The following is a 6,000-nucleotide window of genomic DNA, read 5'->3' as shown; positions in this document are numbered from 1 at the left end:
CAGTTAAGAAACTCTCATATGAAAGGGAAAACTCCACTTTAGCCCACCAGCAAGTCCAGGAGCCTGACCAGCAACACACCCAACCTCTACAAAAACCGCTGCTTGCCAGAGATGCCTAACAAGTTGCACAAGTTGGAAGGAGCGGGCTGAGGAATCTGCTCCCCGTCCCCCTTTCACACCATCAGGTTTTAATGTTAATGATACGGCTCCGCGTGCCTAAAGTATTTTTACACTATGCTCGTCTTCTTGTAGCGCCGACTCGTTCCAGGACGGATGATTAGAATCAGATTTCTGTGATTTCACTGCAGATTAATTTCGTTAAGGGCTACAGATCTGCAGGGAGAAGACGGCTGCAAATAGGCCGGCAGAGTGGGCTCCAAGGGGTTCTCTCCTAAGCAGGCAACAGTATCTTTGCATTAACTGCTCACTTTCAAGAAGTTTTCCTTTTTGTGGCCACTAGACTGAGTTCTTTGGAAAAACAGGCATATAGGGAAAAGAAACGTGCAAAATGTTTTCCTTGAAATTTTGCTTTCAAAGAAAGCCCCCAACCAGAATAGGTTCATGAAGAGAACAGGCCCAAGGAAGACCTGACTGCATCCACTGTCCCCCAAGTCAAAAGAAGCACCTGAGGGATCACACATAGGAGATAATTCTGATCTGGCAAGGTCTGTATGTCCTGACATGTGTCACAGCAATAGCTATTAATACACGTTAGTGTGCTGCACTGAAGCGTTTGGATACAAAGGGCTGAAAGAAAAAAAAAAAAAAAAGCAGAGGTCTGTAACAGCATTTGTAATTTTTGTAATTTTCTCCTAATTGTGAAAGAAATAACATTGTTATTTTTCACGGGCAATGGCTGCAGAAAACTGTGCTGAAAACCAAACTTTTTCCTAAAAATTTAATGGGAACAGAGCATAAAAGTTGTGTGAGTCTGTGTACACACATACAGAATGTAGACTCACAATGCTACATCAGAGAAAAAATGAAATTCTAAGTGACTCAAAAAAAACCCAAAAAACAAAACAAACAAAGACAGGAAGATTTTAATTTTCCATTTGCTGTTGTAGACCTTAGCCATGAGAATACTGTTGCCACTTGGTCTTTCTCTTTACTGGAGGTCAATATCATGGACTTTTTACAAGAGAGAAGTAAAAACATCTCTAAATAAATCAAAAAATTATGAGGACCCTCAAAATTCCAGGAACTTAAAATGTAAGTAACATAATGCAGAAGGGCACAGAAGGCTATACAAGCCAAGAGTAATATACACACCCGGAGTTTTATATACACCGTGCCCAAAGAAGGAGCACAAACCAGTGTCTGCAGACGTGCAGTGTTCTGAATCGAAATCCGACAAATAATAAGGAGCTCCGGAATGCTGGGTGGTAAAAACGCTTAGGTGAGTTTAAGAGAATTCCCGGGAGCCCGGCCGCTCCGTGTGGATGTGACTAGATTTATTATTAAAAAAAGAAAAAGAAAAAGAAAAAAAAAAAGGAAAAAGAAAACAGATGTGTTTTTTGAAAGTGAAAGCGGAGGGAAGGATGCACATGGTCCTGAGGGAGCGAAACCCAGCACTAGCTCTGCGCCAAGGCAGGGCCGGGCACAGCCGGTCCGGGCCGCCGCGAAGCCGCGGGGATGGCCGCCAGCACCGGTAGGACGCGCACGTTTAAGGCCCTTTCCGAAGCAGAAGGATACAAAATGCACTTACGGTTCGCGGAGAACTATCTCCGTCCTCTGCCCGCGGCACTCGGGCACCCGCCGGCCCCGGCGCCGGGCACGCCGCGGTCCCCGAGGGCCGCCCGAGCACCGCCCGCCGTGCCCCCGACCCGACCCGCCCGGGCCGGGCCCCGCGTCCCGTCCGAGCGGCCCCGGGCAGCGCCAGCGGCGCCGCCGCGCTCCGTCTTCGCCCGCTGCGCGCCCGGCAGGTCCCGGGAGCCGAGAACTGGGACTTTGTAGGCCAGTTGAAGACACGAACCTCTCATCTCGCCCGCAAAGACCCAGCCCTCAGCTCGCCCATCAGGCGCAGGCGACCACCGCTCACGCTATCTTTAACTGAACCCCTTTTTCTGGCCGGTGCCCACCGCCGGCGCAGAGCCCCCGCCCCGGGGCCATCGGGGACCCCGCCGGAGCGGGATCGCTTCCCCGGCCGGGGGAGGCAGCGATCCGCGCCGCCCCCCATCCCCCCCGAACTTGAGAGCCGTCCCGGTGCCGGCCCCCGGAGCCAGCTCCGCACCTCGGGCCGGGCCCGACGCCCATCGTGACTCGGCACCGCCGGTCCCGCTCCTGCGGGAACTTCGTGCACGGAGACGCGGGAGCGAAAACACCAAACGGACAGAAAATCCCGAGCCCCTCCGTTACCTGCTCTGAGTAGGGGGGGAGCACGGGAAAGGGGCTCGCGGGCCCCCGCGGCCGTCTCCCCGCCCAGAGCTGCAGATCCTCGGGAATCCGCACGGGAAGGGCTCGGGCTGAGCTAGGAGCCGAGCAGGGAGCGGCGGCGGGCGGGCGGCCGCGCTCCCCTCTCCTGCCTCCCGCAGGCCAGTGGCTCGGAGATGGGTATTTAAGCCGGTATTGATCACGGTGGGTTTTTTCCTACCCTTCCTCTTTGCCCTTGCAAAAGGCAAAAATAAAAACAAATAAATAAAACGCGTTGCCACAAGGGACGTTGCAACATTTCTCTCGGCTCTTCAAACGCGGCGTTTGCCCCAGTGAGATTGAAGTGTCCCGACACAAGAGCACCAGAGAAGTAGGGGAAAGAGGGGAAAAATACCAAAACCGCCCAAAAGCAGTAGAAAAACCCATTAATTAAAAAGAAAAAAGGGAAAAAAAAAAAAAAAAAAAAAAAAAAAAAAAAAAAAAAAAAAAAGAAAAGCCAATATCCAACACCCAAAGCCATCAAACCGGAGAGAGACGAGCTGCTCCGTGCAGCGTTGCGGTCCCGGGCGGCGGAGCTCCCGTCCGGCACAGACACGCGTCCCTCAAAAGTTCGCTCCACGTGTTGCGGCCGCGTCCCGGGAGGGTCAGCGCGGCCCGGCGCACCGGGGCGGTGCGGGCTCGCTCCGCCGCTCCCGCGCCGTTTAAGGAAGCGGCCAGTCCCCACCCCTGCGCCGGGCAGCTCCCGCCGCAGCCCGGCCCGGCGGCTCCGGCAGCTCTCCCGGGCTTGCCCTCCCCACCCGCTGCCCTCCGCGACGCCCCAGCGGCACGGCCGGCCCCGCACGGGACGGGCGCTGGGTCCGCGGTGCGGAGCGGCCGCCGCGCCCCGCGCAGCCCCGGCCGCTCCCGCCCTTCCCCGCGCTCCTCCCGCCGGGGCAGCCCCGCGGCCCCGCGCACCGAGGGGGCGGCGCGCCCCCTGCCGGCCGTTCCCGGCGCTGCGCGGAGCGGGGCGCGGATCGAACCGAGCCCGGGGGGAACAGTTCTGCGGGCAATCCCTGCGGACAATCCCTGCGGACAAACCCCTCGGACAAACCCCGCGGACAGTTCCTGCGGGCAATCCCTGCGGACAATCCCTGCGGGCAATCCCTGCGGACAAACCCCTCGGACAAACCCCGCGGACAGTTCTGCGGGCAATCCCTGCGGGCAATCCCTGCGGACAAACCCCGCGGACAAACCCCGCGGAGAGTTCCTGCGGGCAATCCCTGCGGACAGTTCCTGCGGGCAATCCCTGCGGACAAACCCCGTGGACACCCCGGCATCGCCCGGTGGCGACACCAACTCCACAGCCCGCACGCACCGAGGCTGCTCGCAGACGACGTCTCCCTACACTGCTCCCTGTATATCTTCCCGTTCTTCCCCCTGCACTACTCTGTGCGTATCTCCCCACACATCTCCCCGCACATTTCCCTGCGCGCTCCCTGGGCACTCCACGTATCTCCCTGCACAGTTGCCTATATGTCCAGCCTTCCCCTGCACACCTTGAAGTGGGCACAGACACCTTGTCTGTATCACAGGTATGTCAGAGGACATACTCTTCCCTCCCATATGTGCCAGGTCTCTTCATTCACATCTCCAGTAAAGCTGGGTGAGTACACCTCTGTGACCGAGAAAACCTGGGCACAAAGCACAGCAGTACTGTGTATAGATACATTGTGTAGTTTCATTACAATACACTCAGTTGTAAATGTGTTTTATGAAAATGCCGCAAGGACCTGAAAAGTTTTTCGCTTCTTTTGGGATGACTTCTGTGCTCATGCATTATGTAATTGTGTGCTCATGTGTGACGTAATTGTGTGCTCATGCATGAGGTAATTGTGTGTTCATGCATTAACTAACTGTGTGCTCATGCATGAGGTAATTGTGTGTTCATGCACGACATTATTGTGCCTTCATGCACGTGGTAATTTTGTGTTCATGCATTATATAATTGTGTGCTCATGCGTGAAAAAATGAAAGCTAACAGCCAGAGGCCTCATCTTTTAAATCTTTGGGTTCAGCACCCGATGCACCTCTCTGTCATCTACACCACTTTTTTTTCCTGTATCTACACTGAAGACAAAGCAGCCCTGTGTATGTATCGTTATGGATGTGGCAAGTGACTCTACCTGGCCTGTGTGGATAGAATGCCAGAGAGAGAACTTGAACTGATCTGCCATGGAACTGCTCTCAATCAACACTGTGAAGCCATTCTCTACACAGAAGAACGTGTTCCTTGGCTGGAAGCCTGATGAATATGTAGAGCCAAGGAACATGTTGTTTAAAACTGATAGTAGAATGCAAAGTGAATCATGGACCATGGGCGAAAAGGTTGGAAGAGGGACAGAGCTCTATGAGCCTTTTTAAAATAAGACATTCTGGCAGAAGGTGGAGAAATGAAGAATTTCTTGACCATCTGGAAGGGTTCTGCAGAGATGATGCTCAGAGAGTACGGCAGAAATTAAGACTTCCCCAAAAAGTGTAAAACACACTAACCTTTTCACTGGTGTAGGGAATAGATGCTGTAGAAATCACTTGGACTGAACAAGAAAAGACCTCAACAGCTTGTAGGAAATAAGAGACTGCTGCTCTTACAGGATGCAAGTTACATCTGCCAGCCTCATACTCTCATTTTTTCCTTTTTTTAAATACTTTTTTTTGCTAGGTATCTATCATGTAGCTGCTTGAAACACCACAGAACAATTCTGAGCACAACAAATTCACAGAAAAAATGTACCTATGTGTATGGAAAGAAGAGCATGAGCCAAGAAATGGAGTTCCTCCCTAACTGAGCTGATGGCACATTGCTTCTCTGATGTCCTGACCAACTGCTTAATTTGCTATTTTCAGCGGCCTCAAAACATGTTGCCTCTTGTCTTGACCTGGCCCCCACTAGTGCTGATGTGAAGCGCCTCTTATTTTTCATGAGAGCAGAGCGAGACTTTCACACAACATTTTTGCCCAGCAGGAGCTCTTCTGCAGGGAGGCTGATCCCACGGGACGTGCTCAGCTGCTGGCAGCCCGTTCCCACTTCCACTGACGCCCCTGGCAGCCCTGTGGTAGTAACAGGATAAGGCATATTTCAGGCAAGTCTTCACTTGGCAGGAGGCACTTCCGTACCTGAGAAGGTCAGGTCTTAGGACTTCATCTCCTCTCACAAATACCTGCTGGCTGCCCTTCATGGTGTGCAGAATCCATGCACAGGGAATGCATGAGTACACCCCCTGCCTGGATGGGAGCTGGGAGGAGGATTAGCTCCACATAGAGCTCAGATGTAATCACAAGTATATCAAGTTGTAAAGCATCACAACTTACACAATTCTAAAAATAAACATAACCGGTTTGTTTCAAGCTGTTTGGCAGCCAAAAGGCTAATATATTAATAACATTTGACCAGCAATAGTCCAGAACAATAACCATGGAACAACAGATTCTGTCACTCCTGAAAACAGCCCTCTTTGGAAAAAAAGAAAACATTTTCACAAGAGCCACGAACTGGGTGGAATAGCTTCTTTAGAGGTGTTCTCAAAGTGGAAGCCTGGTGTGAAACCTCCGAAGTCAAGGAGGGATCTTCTGTGAGTGGGACCCTGTGCA

The sequence above is a fragment of the Hirundo rustica genome, chromosome 18, assembly GCF_015227805.2.
Source record: "Hirundo rustica isolate bHirRus1 chromosome 18, bHirRus1.pri.v3, whole genome shotgun sequence".
Classification (NCBI taxonomy): domain Eukaryota; kingdom Metazoa; phylum Chordata; class Aves; order Passeriformes; family Hirundinidae; genus Hirundo; species Hirundo rustica.
This window is presented reverse-complemented; position numbering follows the sequence as displayed.